Source organism: Tachypleus tridentatus, chromosome 2 (genome assembly GCF_004210375.1).
Source record: "Tachypleus tridentatus isolate NWPU-2018 chromosome 2, ASM421037v1, whole genome shotgun sequence".
Lineage (NCBI taxonomy): Eukaryota > Metazoa > Arthropoda > Merostomata > Xiphosura > Limulidae > Tachypleus > Tachypleus tridentatus.
The window spans coordinates 141224912-141240842 of record NC_134826.1 but is presented as its reverse complement, the minus strand read 5'-3'; the positions used below and the strand labels follow the sequence as shown (position 1 = coordinate 141240842).

General features: G+C 34.6%; 1 protein-coding gene across 1 annotated transcript in view; it reads right to left on the bottom strand.

Annotated features, from left to right (window-relative positions):
* Nucleotides 1-15720, bottom strand: part of LOC143245256 (GTPase-activating Rap/Ran-GAP domain-like protein 3) — a 661441-nt gene extending 645721 nt beyond the window's left edge. The window contains exon 1 of the mRNA XM_076491412.1: nucleotides 15365-15720. The gene's annotated coding sequence lies outside the window, so the exon portion shown is untranslated. The remainder of the gene's footprint in view (nucleotides 1-15364) is intronic.
* Between the last annotated feature and the right edge of the window lie 211 nt (nucleotides 15721-15931).

Here is a 15931-nt window from a genome sequence, read left to right as displayed (position 1 = left end):
TCATACTAGTATAATTTAAACTAGTTAGTTTAGTTAGGACCCTTCATACTAGTATAATTTAAACTAGTTAGTTTAGTTAGGACACTTCCTACTAGTATAATTTAAACTAGTCAGTTTAGTTGGGACCCTTCATAATAGTATAATTTAAACTAGTTAGTTTAGTTAGGACCCTTCATACTAGTATAATTTAAACTAGTTAGTTTAGTTAGGACACTTCCTACTAGTATAATTTAAACTAGTTAGTTTAGTTAGGACCCTTCATACTAGTATAATTTAAACTAGTTAGTTTAGTTAGGACCCTTCATACTAGTATAATTTAAACTAGTTGGTTTAGTTAGGACCCTTCATACTAGTATAATTTAAACTAGTTAGTTTATTTAGGACACTTCATACTAGTATAATTTAAACTAGTTAGTTTAGTTGGGACCCTTCATAATAGTATAATTCGTTCACTTGGCTGACAGTTAAATGTCTTTCTGCCATAATAGGGCTGGAATGCTAACTTCAAGAGGTAAGTTTCTTTACCTTACTTAACCCTAAATTGTAGTACGATATTATTATTATATTTATGTAATTTTCCTTCTTTCTCTTTTCTTTGGAGATCAGCTACCTGACTGCACACAGTAAAGGGTGATTTGGAATGGTTACATTATTTTAATTTCTTTATGTGAGACTGGCGAACGGAGGTGAACACTGATAGACGGTGTATCCTCACCTTCAAAACCTAGGGAACATTTTATATCCCACATTACAGCCTGTACCCTGGGAATAGTTTCAGTTGATGTAGCTTGTTTGAATAATAGAAAACGTTAGAATAATAGAAAACAAAGTGTGGTTGAAACCACACTGAATACCAGAATATCAAAATCAAATACCTGGTTAAACAATCACCAAGTTTTATTTAAAGAAAGAATGACGTTTCGCGCTAGCGTCCTTCATCAAGTACAGTAAGTAAAGACCTACTTACTTGTCTACATGTTTGTCGACATAGTGAAGAGACCTACTTACTTGTCTGTATGGTAAAGACCTACTAACAAGTCTACTTACTTATGTATATGGTAAAGACCTACTAACCCGTCGACTTACTTATGTATATGGTGAAGACCTACTAACCCGTCTACTTACTTATGTATATGGAAAAGACCTACTCACCCGTCTACTTACTTATGTATATGGTAAAGACCTACTCACCCGTCTACATACTTATGTATATGGTAAAGACCTACTCACCCGTCTACATACTTATGTATATGGTAAAGACCTACTCACCCGTCTACTTACTTATGTATATGGTAAAGACCTACTAACCCGTCTACTTACTTATGTATATGGTAAAGACCTACTAACCCGTCTACTTACTTATGTATATGGTAAAGACCTACTAACCCGTCTACTTACTTATGTATATGGTAAAGACCTGCTAACCCGTATACTTACTCTTATGTATATGGTGAAGACCTGCTAACCCGTATACTTACTTATGTATATGGTGAAGACCTACTAACCCGTCTACTTACTTATGTATATGGTAAAGACCTACTCACCCGTCTACTTACTTATGTATATGGTAAAGACCTACTAACCCGTCTGCTTACTTATGTATATGGTAAAGACCTGCTAACCCGTATATACTTACTTATGTATATGGTGAAGACCTGCTAACCCGTATACTTACTTATGTATATGGTGAGACCTACTAACCCGTCTACTTACCTCATGTATATGGAAAAGACCTACTAACCCGTCTACTTACTTATGTATATGGTAAAGACCTACTCACCCGTCTACTTACTTACGTATATGGTAAAGACCTACTCACCCGTCTACTTACTTACGTATATGGTAAAGACCTACTCACCCGTCTACTTACTTACGTATATGGTAAAGACCTACTCACCCGTCTACTTACTTACGTATATGGTAAAGACCTACTCACCCGTCTACTTACTTACGTATATGGTAAAGACCTACTCACCCGTCTACTTACTTACGTATATGGTAAAGACCTACTACCCGTCTGCTTACTTACGTATATGGTAAAGACCTACTCACCCGTCTACTTACTTGTGTATGGTAAAGACCTACTAACCCGTCTACTTGCTATGAATATGGTAAAGACCTACTAACCCGTCTACTTACTTATGAATATGGTAACGGCCTACTAACCCGTCTACTTACTTATGTATATGGTAAAGACCTGCTAACCCGTCTACTTACTTATGTATATGGTAAAGACCTACTAACCCGTCTACTTACTTATGTATATGGTAAAGACCTACTAACCCGTCTACTTACTTACGTATATGGTAAAGACCTACTAACCCGTCTACTTACTTACGTATATGGTAAAGACCTACTAACCCGTCTACTTACTTACGTATATGGTAAAGACCTACTAACCCGTCTACTTACTTACGTATATGGTAAAGACCTACTAACCCGTCTACTTACTTACGTATATGGTAAAGACCTACTAACCCGTCTACTTACTTATGTATATGGTAAAGACCTACTAACCCGTCTACTTACTTATGTATATGGTAAAGACCTACTATTCCGTCTACTTACTTATGTATATGGTAAAGACCTACTAGCCCTTCTACTTACTTATGTATAGGATAAAGACCTACTAACCCGTCTACTTACTTATGTATATGGTAAAGACCTACTAACCCGTCTACTTACTTATGAATATGGTAAAGACCTACTAACCCGTCTACTTACTTATGAATATGGTAACGACCTACTAATCCGTCTAATTTTATGTATATGGTAAAGACCTGCTAACCCGTCTACTTACTTATGTATATGGTAAAGACCTACTAACCCGTCTACTTACTTATGTATATGGTAAAGACCTACTAACCCGTCTACTTACTTACGTATATGGTAAAGACCTACTAACCCGTCTACTTACTTGCGTATATGGTAAAGACCTACTAACCCGTCTACTTACTTGTCTGTATGGTAAAGACCTACTCACCCGTCTACTTACTTGTCTGTATGGTAAAGATTTACTTACCTGTTTACTGTAGAAATTTACCAACTTACATGTATGTATCATTCTTCATATTTTGAATATGTAGATACTTGTCTATTTGGTTTTGTCTATAAAACCTTTAATACACTAAAACAGCGTAAGGATATGACGTTTCAGGTTTTGTATTGAGAAAGATTTATCAACCGATATATTTATTTCAGTTCATGTTATAGAGAGCTACATACCCGTCTGTTTATGTCTATACTGTAAGGATTTGTTTTGTATTGAGAAAGATTTATCAACCCATATATTTATTTCAATCCATGTTATAGAGAGCTACATACCCGTCTGTTTATGTCTATACTGTAAGGATTTGTTTTGTATTGAGAAAGATTTATCAACCCATATATTTATTTCAATCCATGTTATAGAGAGCTACATACCCGTCTGTTTATGTCTATACTGTAAGGATTTGTTTTGTATTGAGAAAGATTTATCAACCGATATATTTATTTCAATCCATGTTGTAGAGAGCTACATACCCGTCTGTTTATGTCTACACTGTAAGGATTTGTTTTGTATTGAGAAAGATTTATCAACCCATATATTTATTTCAGTCCATGTTGTAGAGAGCTACATACCCGTCTGTTTATGTCTACAGTGTAAGGATTTGTTTTGTAATGAGAAAGATTTATCAACCCATATATTTATTTCAGTCCATGTTATAGAGAGCTACATACCCGTCTGTTTATGTCTACAGTGTAAGGATTTGTTTTGTAATGAGAAAGATTTATCAACCCATATATTTATTTCAGTCCATGTTATAGAGAGCAACATACCCCTCTGTTTATGTCTACACTGTAAGGATTTGTTTTGTAATGAGAAAGATTTATCAACCGATATATTTATTTCAATCCATGTTATAGAGAACTACATACCCTTCTGTTTATGTCTATACTGTAAGGACTTGCCTATTTCTCTATTTATTTACGTGTACAATACTCTGAAATACATATCAGGTCCAGTAAAATTTATTTATTTACAATTAAATATTGTTTCATTTCATTTTATGCTGTGATGAAAGTCAAATATATAACAATACAGCAGGAGATTGATCCATACAGACACACACTCCTTCTGTTCTTAACTCTGAGACAGGAGTCTGGAAGCGCTTAGTGGTTAGAGCGCCAAAACACAAGGATAAACTTTCAGTTGCCGCTGCAACAAGTACAATATCGTGGTCCGTGCTGTGGAGACGTGGGTGTTTCAAAAGAGTGATGGTCAAATCCCCCTATTTTGATTGGACGTTCCCAGGTATTGACGTTTGACCAATAGCTGCTCTTTCTCTAATTTCTCAGCTCAAAAGTCAGGGCGACTATCTCAGCTAAGCTTCATGTAGCTTCACGCGAATATCCGAAAAAAAAAATCTTTATAACACTACTATGACCCCAAACCTAGTCCTTCTACGTTTTGGATAATTAAAAATAACCATACACTGTTTTACACTTTGTTCTTTAAAAATATGTTTTTCTTCCGTAATTTAGTGTATGAAGTCAGAGTTTTCCTTTTTTTATTTCTGTTAACAAGAGAAAAGGTGTTCCCTCTCAGCATCATCCTTTTAAATAAGGACACGAATTGATCTACAATAATCTGGTGATAAAACGAAGTGTCATCTGCTAGTCGTAAGAAAAATATATACGTTAAACTAATGACTTAAAGTCGCACATACGCTGTTAGATCAACAGAGCTCGTTCAAAAGCAGGGACGCTTTGGATGAAAATTTAACAAATATTGTGTTAGCTCTAGGTCAAAAGCAACCAAGATTATACACCCAATAACTTTACATACTGTCATCAAAAACTGTAAATGTACTTACTGCTCTTGAAGACAAATACCCTAAAGGCCCCAGCGCTTTCGATTATTTGTTTTTAAATTTCGCTCAAAGCTACTCGAGGGCTATCTGCACTAGCCCTCACTAATTTAGCAGTTTAAGATTAGAGGGAAGGCAGCTAGTCATCACCACCCACCGCCAACTCTTGAGCTACTCTTTTACCAACGAATAGTGGGATTGACTGACACATTATAACGCCCTACCGCTGAAGGGGCGAGCATGTTTGGTGCGACGAGGATTCGAACCCGCGACTCTCAGATTACGAGTCGAACGCCTTAACCCACCTGGCCATGTCGTGCCAAAACTGAACTAAACGACCAGGTGTCGCATAGAGAAATAAACGGGTTTACACTACCAAAATAAAAACACAGCGAGTGTTTCAGATGGTTCAGCAATAAATATGCGAAGTTATAGTGTTAAACATTCGGTTTCGATACCAGCGATGTAGTTTGGTGATTTATAACAAATAAATGAAATCAAGAAAGTAGATATGATATTACACGGTAATATGGGTAATTCCTTTAAAATGGTAATGTATTCTTATCATGGGTATATTTTCACACTTCTGATTACACTATGTAACACAAATTTTGTTCCTGGATAGTATGTGTTATTTCATAATTGCTTATGTTGTAAAAGTACAGAAAATGGCCATTATTCCCTTTAAACTTTGATTTTGTGACCTGGATAATGAAATTTAGAAATTAACCTATTTTCTATGTAAAAACAGGCAAATTAGCACATTTTCATTTACATAAGGTCAGAATAAAACAAAATATGAATCAAGATTTACATGTATTTATACTAAAGTTATACAAAAGTGTTTAGAAGTGAGTAGTGTTTCGAGATTTGTGACTGTAATGTAAATCACTTTCACCTATCAGCCCCCAAATATAGTCTCCCATAATGTTTTCGTTATACGCTCCCAGATCACAAAAGCAAAGTTTGAAGATAAAAATAGGTCTTTTCCATTTACTTTAGGCATAAACAATTGGGAAATAACACTTTCTGTCCAGGAACAAGAAAAAGTAAAATTTTGTTAATAATGTTATTGCTGAAAGATTGGATTTTTGCTCGTATATAAACAATTAATTACAAAATACGTCAGTCTTATTATAAGTTTCGGCTGTGGGTTGTTTAAAACGAAAGATTTTCAAATGTCATTTTCTTGGTGATGTCATCGTGACTCAGTTTATATTCAATTCACGTCTTCCGTTTTATTCTTATAAGTAAATATATTATACATTTCACAAGTAAACTACGCCCCTTCCTATGTATATGTTATTTAATGCTTGAACGTTGTTAACAATAATTTTCCAATAAAATACTGCGTGTTTCCTACTGAAGCAAATGTGCATATCTTGTCTTTCGTGTTCTAGTGGATAAGAAAAGGACCAGTAATTCTGAACTGGAAGCTCTGACAAATTACAGTACATATATCATACTATAATTGTAAAGATATAGTTTTTCGTTTTAATTCGTGACCCAAAATTAACCTTTATAGTTGTAATCCTATAGTTTCTAATACGTTTTATCTATCCTCACGAAATTTCTCAAACTTTAAGTAAACATTATAAGTCTTTTGTAGGATAAGAATTCAGATTTGTAATTAAACGTTTTATTAAAAATTTCTCTCTGGAAATATGAAATCACAGTTGCCTGCTCAAAATCATTTGCATGTTAAGATTAAAAATATTTTTCTTCTTCTAAAAATTATCAAATTTCATGTTTCTAATCTCTAAAACCTCCTAAATAAATTTCAAATATTTTTCTCAGTAAAACGTTTTATTTATTCTGTTATTTTCTCGCCTTAACTTTACATATCAGGTCAGTATGACCGACCTCGTAAATACCATAAAGAACAGGAAATTAATTCAAATTATATTTTCTTTCTCTAAAATCACTTGATATTGTAAGATTAAATTCCACTTGTTTATTTTAAATAGCTAACTTAAAGTTCGTAATAGCATGCATCTGTGTTTACTTAAATTTACTGTTTTATCGCTCTTTAAACTATGTCTAACTAATAATCCTTCCACATAGGTTATAAATAGGCTCGGTATGACCAGGTGGTATGGGTGCTCGACTCGTTAAGTGAGGATCGCGGATTCGAATCCCTGTCACACCAAACATGTTCGCCCTTTCAGCCGTGAGGTGTTATAATGTGACGGTCAATCCCACTATTCTGTGGGATTGCCGAGTAGCCAAAGAGTTGGCGGTGGGTGGTAATGATTAGCTGCCTTCCCTCTAGTCTTACACTGCTAAACTAGAGACGGCTAGCACAGATAACCCTCGTGTAGCTTTGCACAAAATTAAAAACAAACCAAGGTTATAAATCACTCGACATATTATACAACTTACTAACTGCTCGCGAAAAGTTGTTATCATTATTCTTTTATTTTACCTAATATAATCCACTTAGTATCTAATTTATTCCTTTTAGTTATTTCATTAATAAAATATAAAAATACGCATGAAAAACGAGAGATAAAGTACTCACCTGGGTCTTTTCTGTTTGTTTGTTTTTTTTTGGGGGGGCGGGGTCGACAGCCAATGAAACTTAACCATCCTTTTTATATTTATAGCAGTGTTACATTAAATACATTTTTATTCAATTAAATAATGCCTCTAAGAACACAGAAGGATAACACGTAAAAAGTAGACAAGGACTTTCTTAATATGCGAGAAGAACCATTAAAATTTTAATTAAGCTTATTAATTTGTTACCTATGGGAATAAAGTTTGAATTGAAAGCGAAAAAGACAATTTTTGAACAAAAAGAATACCATAATATAATAATTTTTTTCATATATCAAAGTTTTGTTTTTTTCTATTAGCATTTGATGTCAGAGAGAACTATTGAACATTTTTGGGAAAAAAATTAAAAAACAGTGACAGGTGACTGCATGAAGCAGGTCCGATTTTCTAGTTTATGGCTCCATAAACGAATAATATCGAATGCTATAAAAATTATACTTTGACTGGGTAATAACTACAATATCATAAGTGATGCACGTTAAAGTCCACACTTATCGGAAGAGAGGTAAATAAAACAGTGAAAAAGGAAAACCTAAAGAGGAAATAAAACTATTCTCATGCAAAGGAAGAGAGGGGATTTTAAAATAAATGTTTGCCTATGAAACTAAGAACTTATGTATGCGACGAATAGGCCTACTCATTGACTTTCGAACATATCTTTCGCCAATACAGAATAGACGTACTATTTATTTCTGTTCGATACTCTAGCAGTAGAGCAAACAAAGATGATACTAAACTGTTATTAATAGCCGAACACGAAACTATATCATAACTTAAGTTGGTTTTTTTTTTAATTTCGCGCAAAGCTACACCAGGGTTATCTGCGCTAGCCGTCCCTAATTTTGCAGTGTAAGACTAGAGGCAAGGCAGCTAGTCATCACCACCCACCGCTAACTCTTGGGCTACTCTTTTACCAACGAATAGTGGGATTGACTGTCACATTATAACGCCCCCACGGCTGAAAGGGCAAGCATGTTTGGTGCAGCGGGGATTCGGATCCACGACCCTCAGATTACCACCTGGTCACGCAGGGCCATAAAAACGTCTGGAGAAATATATTGATTCATCATAAGTACTAGGGTTAGCACACATCATGTAATCGAAACCTGTGTACAAATAACTCTTTATTTGTATATCATACAACCTTGAGGTTTTATTTTAAAACAGCATATCAGATGACACATTTTGACTTGCTATAAAGTTTAAGTATCAGATTGTAACAAGCAAGTTATGATTTTCGTGAAATAATTTAATTAGCCCTGCTCTTTACGTATTATGACGTCACATCAGAGAAGGTGGCAAATAAAACAACCAACCTAAGCCTAAATTAATATTAAGCAAACAAGCTGACTTGAAGTAATAATAATTGTTTTTTTTAAAGAAGCGTCTGAATTATTTAATTAAGCCTTTTATCACAATGACTGAAGTTTAAAAATTAATATTATTATTCATTTCTATTAAAATTATATTTAATTTCAGAATATGGTATTTAACTTGGATTATATTGTTCTGTTTGTACAATAAAATATATTGGGTTGTTGATACCAGGCTATACGTGCTTTTGTTTGACCTGTAGTTTAGGATTTAGTCAAGACGCAATCCGACTTTCTTATTTTGATTGGAAACTTGTGAAAAAAATAATAACAGTTAGTAATTAAATAAAGTAAAAATATATCACTTAATTTGTTTTGAATTTCGCGCAAAACTACACGAGGACTATCTGCGCTAGCCGTCTCTAGTTTAGCAGTGTAAGACTAGAGGGAAGACAGCTAGTCATTGCCACCTGCTGCCAAATCTTGGGCTACTCTTTTACCAATGAACACTGGGACTGACCGTTACTTTATAATGTCCCTACGGCTCAAAGGGCGAACATGCTTTTTGTGACGGGGATTCGAACCCACTGCCCTCAGATTGCGAGGCGAACACCATAACCACCTGGCCATGTCACGTAAAAAACAAATTTCTGATATATGTGGACATAACATGTAAGCTAGTGCAGACCAATTTCCTCTCTGTGTTAGAAATCACCGAAGGGATCAGGAGACGTTGACCTCATACTGATAAACGAACTGTGGCAGGTCATCATAACTGTGGGGAGGAAGGTTTGAGGTTTGATCAGTGCTAAAAACACCTCTGGTGTGTTACCGCAAACAAAAATAATCATAACAACACAGTAAACAAACAATAGTTGTCATGGTGTAATCGACTTTTACAAACTGGTCTAAAAGGACTCTAACCACTAATATTTGTGTTGAAACACAGTTAGGCTTTAACACTACATTCATAATCTAGTCAGAAGAGTTTATAACCACAGCATACTCATTATATTCATGGCTGATGATGCGTGAATATATTTTAATTACCTAATAAACACTATTTTTTTCAGTGAAGCAGCTAAAAGCAGTAGATGGGTAAAAATTATTTTATTTTTTATTATGTTTTATATGGCCGTGTTTCGCTTGTAAGAGAAGACACGTCTTGAAATAACCAAAGTTAATATCTACGCTGCATTCTTTTTTAAATATACCTCATTTGTGAATATGTCCGAAAAAACTTATTTATAAATATAAATGAAAACGTGTTAAATACAATGTAGTCAAATTTATATTATAGTTTCATAAAATTATTTATAGATAATATGATTGTGCTTAACCAATTAGCTTACACCAAATAAAAATGTGTAGAAAGATGGTACGACATATTAATTAAAATGTGTAGAACAATGGAGCGTACATAATATTAATTATTACGCGTGAGCAACACAGTAAAATAAAGGAAAAATGAAGTCATTTAAGATTTTAAAATTTATAATACTTTTACAAACAAATAGCCCATCATTTACAACTGTGAGGGCGGTGGGTGTTGATGATACACCTGTGATACCTGTTTCCGCTATTCAGTTGGTGTAATTACTCACAGGATGCTTTTCCATTGGTCGGTTGTTTTAACTTAAGACTTGACAGCTTAGTGCGCGTGATTCCATTGTGATTAGTTTAGTTTCTGTTAAACACAAAGCTACACAATAAGCTATTTATGTAGAGCCCATCATAAGTATCGAAACAGGAACTTTAGAGTTACTTTAGAGTTACAATGGAAGTACACCATTGTGGATACAAATAACAAATATAAAAAATACTGTTTATATTAAATTACATAACATTTCATGTGCTTACGTAGAGATAAAGTATTCGTTTCGTTTTTTTTTTCTCAACTCGATTCTCAAACACAGGTTGTGTTATACGTTAGTCGTAACACAGCTCTGTGAAGTGTTAGTCAACATTGAAACTGGTTGACCAAGATCTGTAGAAGCGAGTCTATGCTGCGGTAAAAAAAAAAAAAAAAAAAGGCTTACGTCTCAGCGTTAGTTTCGACGCCGTCAACAAATTATCACTCACGACTTAAACACGTCCCAGCCGTTAGATCAAATTACCGATAACTTAAAGCATTAATGTGTGTGTGTGTATATATATATATTAGCACAGCTACACTTATCTGCCAATCATAGTTAGTAAAGTGTCTTTTCTCTTGTGAAAGGTTGATGTTAATTAAAACCACTAAAGCATACACATCTAATTAGTGTAAGTTTTCAAATAATTATAGGGAGGCACCTTAATTAAAACAATTTCATTGAAAGGCAAATTGCAGACGAGATTCGCAAAGCTTGTTTGTTTGTTTGTTTTAATTTCGCGCTAAGCTACACGAGCTAGCCGTCCATATTTTAGCAGTGTAAGACCAGAGGGAAGGCAGCTAGTCATCACCACTCACCGCCAACTCTTGGACTACTCTTTTGTCAACGAATAGTGGAACTGACCGAAACATTATAACGCCCACACGAATGAAAGGACGAGCATGTTTAGTGCGATCAGGATTCGAACCCACAATCCTCAGATTACGAGTCCAACGCTTTAACCCACCTGGCCATGCCAGGACCACTTGCAAAGCACGTGTATCAGAAATTGTTAATCACATGTGACCTGCTTCTCAATGGGTGACTTTTGGTTGATTTATTAAAATTGAACGAAAACTAAATACGAATATTTTAAATAAAGAAATGTTAAGAATGTTTTAACAAGGATAATTACGATGTTAACCCTAAAATTAGATTAACTTCACATACAGAGTTTTACGTTTGCCTTTGATGCTTTTCTGGTAAATATTGATTTAATGATATAATCGTAATTAAACATAATACGCCACCACTCCTAACTTCACTAGATAAGAGGATGTTTAAGGACTTTACTTTCTTTTTAAAATATATTTCGCAAATCAGACATTATAAAGTGTCCATTGCAGAGCGCCATATTGCGATACAAAGGTGTAGATTACGAAACCGTGTTGCTTTCCCCTAAACCGCTTGTCTATTCGCATGTTTTAACTTTTATCTTTTCTTCAGTCCCAGCATAGCCATGTGGCTAAGGCACTCGACTCATAATCCGAGGGTTGCGGGTTCGAATTCCCATCACACCAAACATGTTCGCCCTTTCAGCCGTGGCGGATGTTATAATGGGACAGTCAGTTGTAAAAGAGTAGCCCAAGAGTTAGCGGTGGGTGGTGATGACTAGCTGCCTTCCCTCTAGTCTTACACTGCTAAATTAGGGACGGCTAGCGCAGATAGTCCTCGTGTAGCTTTGCGCGAAATTAGTCACAAACCAAACATCTACATGGATAACTCTGAGTATTAAACAAAAATTAAATATTTTGTTTCATGGGTCACCATTTAAAGGTTGTGAATTTTAATTGTACAGATCTACTGACTTCAAAGCGTAAAAAAACAAGTAAACAATCAAAGACAATAGGTTGTTAATCCCAGATGTAGATTTGCAATAGATTTGCTATGCACAAGCACACAGGGAAGTCAATTGGAATTCAGATCACGTACAGTGAGTGCATATAGTAATAAGCTTAAAGAAACTCACACAATTAATAGAAACTAAACCCATAGAAACTCACACAATTAATAGAAACTAAACCCATAGAAACTCACACAATTAATAGAAACTAAACCCATAGAAACTCACACAATTAATAGAAACTAAACCCATAGAAACTCACACAATTAATAGAAACTAAACCCATAGAAACTCACACAATTAATAGAAACTAAAACCATAAACATCTTTATGGTTGTCACTCTTGCAAAAAAAAGTTGAACAACTTTACATGTATTTCAGTTTCAGGTTTCTCTCACATACCCAGAATAGATATCTCTAGAAGTTTGTTTATCATCACTAGTTTACCGTTGTAAAGTTCGCGATGTGTTTTCAGTCAATCGTCTAGTTTTGAATCAGCCATGGATGAGAATTCGGTTCTAACAACTTAAACATAAGAATATCCTGATTTGTTAACCAACCATTTCTGGTAATTGTATCCTAATTATTCTTGTGGCAAGTTTTTTCGTGGTCTTGCCTCAAGTGTTCAAAGGAATTCACAATGTGTTTGGCCCAGTTATTAAGTGCATCAGGACCTTATAATAATTTTTAGGTTAATTAACTCTGAAAATAAATATGCATGATTTTAATAAGGTATAATAAAATGGGTGAATTATCACATAAATATATTATACAAGGAAATTTTGGTTTTTTAAACGACTTGTCAAGGTTATCACAGTTGTGTCATTGGCCTCGAAATGGCATCGTCAAGGCTGCCAGCCGATGGATGAGTTGTTTTAGAGCTGTTTTATATAGTTGTGCAATTGGCCTTGAAACATCTTAAGGGTTACCAACTGATGGATGGATGGTCTCAGAGTTGCTTTATAAAACTGTCATTGATTTTGAAATGGTATCGTCAAGAATACCAATCGATAGATGGATTGTTTGAGAGCTGTTTTATTTAGTTGTGTCATTGACCGTGAAATGACATCTTCAAGGTGACCAGTCGATGGATGGATTGTTTCACAATTTTGCCACCAACCAGATCTGGATCTCTGACTTGTGAAGTTGAGTCTGATGTTTTGGAAATCAAATATTCATTTAAAAATCCTTTAACTATTTAAAAGTAATTCTCTTATACATTAAGATAAAATTGTTTGCTCAAAGATCTTTGTTTTATGACTAAGCACAAAGCTACATGATTGGCTACTTGTGCGCAGTCATTCCCTGCTGTTTATTTGTTACCACGAGTTTTGTCTTCTATATCGTCTTCTTGACAATTTTATGTTTACATGTCTGTTATCTTCCGCTGACGTTTTCATTTTTATGTGAGATAAGAAAGAAACTGTTCGCTACATGTAGTTTATGTCGCAGAAATCTTAGTGATTGAATTAATAGAAACATGAAGCAATGCTACAAAATGTGTCATACGGTCTCGAGGAAGTATAGATTTGACAAGAAAATCTTTCGGATCAGGTGATACGACGTTAATCGCTGTGTTAGTGATAAACGATGAAATACAGTTATTATTTCTGATAACTTCTGGGCTTGTTTATTTCACTCGATATACTTTAAAATTAAAATATATTTTACATGATTTGTTAAAAAACAACAACGTTTGTTCTTGGTAGCTGTATTATATATTATATATTAAAATGCCTAAAGTTTAAATTAATTTTTAAAACCAATTGACTCTAATACATAGCGTTATACAATATATATGCAAAAACGACTCGTTTGGGTTGAGAAAATATTTTATGTAGAAGAGCGAACAACGTTTCGACCTTTGTTCATCGTCAGGTTACATATTTCTCTACAAGTGGGTTTCTCGACATCACTGATTTACAAACATACAGCGGTAACCATGACCTGCTGATAACACTTTAAACGAAATCCCGAGTATTATCACAGTTTAAGTAGTGGAGCACCACTGAGGTCCCTTTCTGAAGAGGTAGCTACTGTGACTATCTATAGAGAACCACACTTTGACCAAATATCAGGTACTATCACAACCAGGTTAAATGCTATAGTATGACTAAACAAAATCTATTAATTAAACGAAGAGTTAATACCTGAACCAAACAAAAATTACCAAGTTATGTAGAAGTTAATACTTGAATAAACAAAAAAAAATGACAAATGTGTCTGGAAATTAATGTATAATTCAACGAAAATTAGAAAATACAACCTGGAAGTTAATATATCAGCTAAACAAAAAGTACCAGGTATTATGAAGGTAGGTATCTGAGCTATAAAACAACAAAAACAGTTGAGCTATAAGTTAATGTTTCAACAAAACAAAAATAACTGGGTAATATGTAGGTTAATGTTTGAACTAAACAAAAGGTGGCACGTATAAAGAACATTATTAATATTTGAATAAAACAAAGTTTACCAGGTGAGCTAGAAGTTAGTGTCTGAACTAAACAAAATCTACCACACGTGCTAGAAGTTAATATTTGAATTACGTTAACACTGAAATGTTACTATCATTTTAAATTATACGCAATTTTCCATTGTATATATGTTGTTAAGCTTTGAATTAAAATTGCTTGTGGTTTAATATACACGTTTAGGAACAGCCTTAACAGTTGTTGATTATGTTAAACAAAAATAACGTAAAACTACGGTAAATATGAACGTTTAAAACTGTATCCATAAATAGAAACTATTAGATACAACGCTACGGTTGTAGAACAATATATTTAAGGAAAACAAACCTGAGAACTATATACAAGTTAGCTTGTGGTACCCTCAGTAAACAATTAACATTCGTAGTACTAAATTAACGGCATTTTATGTCTCAGGAGGGGTTAGCTGTTAATCCCTGAAATTCACGGTCTGATAACAACTAAGCAGGATACATACACGATATACACCCGCAAACTTTGATGTCGATCGGAAACTGTAACAAGAACACCTGTAGCGGAGTCAGACCTAACTGTAACAGAATACCCGTGCCTTTTAAATGTTAACACACGTAGCATCATGGGGTTATAAAGTCGAGTATCAGACACATTATCAAACTAACTAACCAACACATCACGAGTGCTTTGTTTCGTGGGAACAGTCATAAGAGACACTTACCGGTTTTGTTGGTTTCAAGTTTCACGTAACAGTCATCAGCACGTGCTTATATTATTAGGAACAACTCGATTCCAATGTTTAGAAACTTATTTGCAGAAAGACATCTACCCATGCTCTCGCCCAACTCCTTCCGAACCTTAGTAACCAGCTTCTTTAACACGAGAAGAGCACGCGCAACCACGTGCTGTGTTGTAACGAGCTGACAGAAGAGGGCGTGGTCTCTAGTAGCCTACGGGGCCAGATTCGCATAAAGTCAATAGAACAATGTTTATCTCTTATCTCCCTGGGGGTAAAAGATGATTACAGCTCCCACAGTCATATCTTAAAGCAGTAACGGAGATTCATAAGTGTGTATATATTGGACTATTCCTATCGTACTGACTCATTCTTATCAAATATATTGCATCGCCAACAAAATATATAGTAAAGATTCACCACGTAGCGTCAACAATAGTAAAGATTCACCACGTAGCGTCAACAATAGTAAAGATTCACCACGTAGCTGGGGTACAGTGTATGATTCGTAGCATATGACCTTCAAGTGATTGTTTTTTGAATTCTCTTACA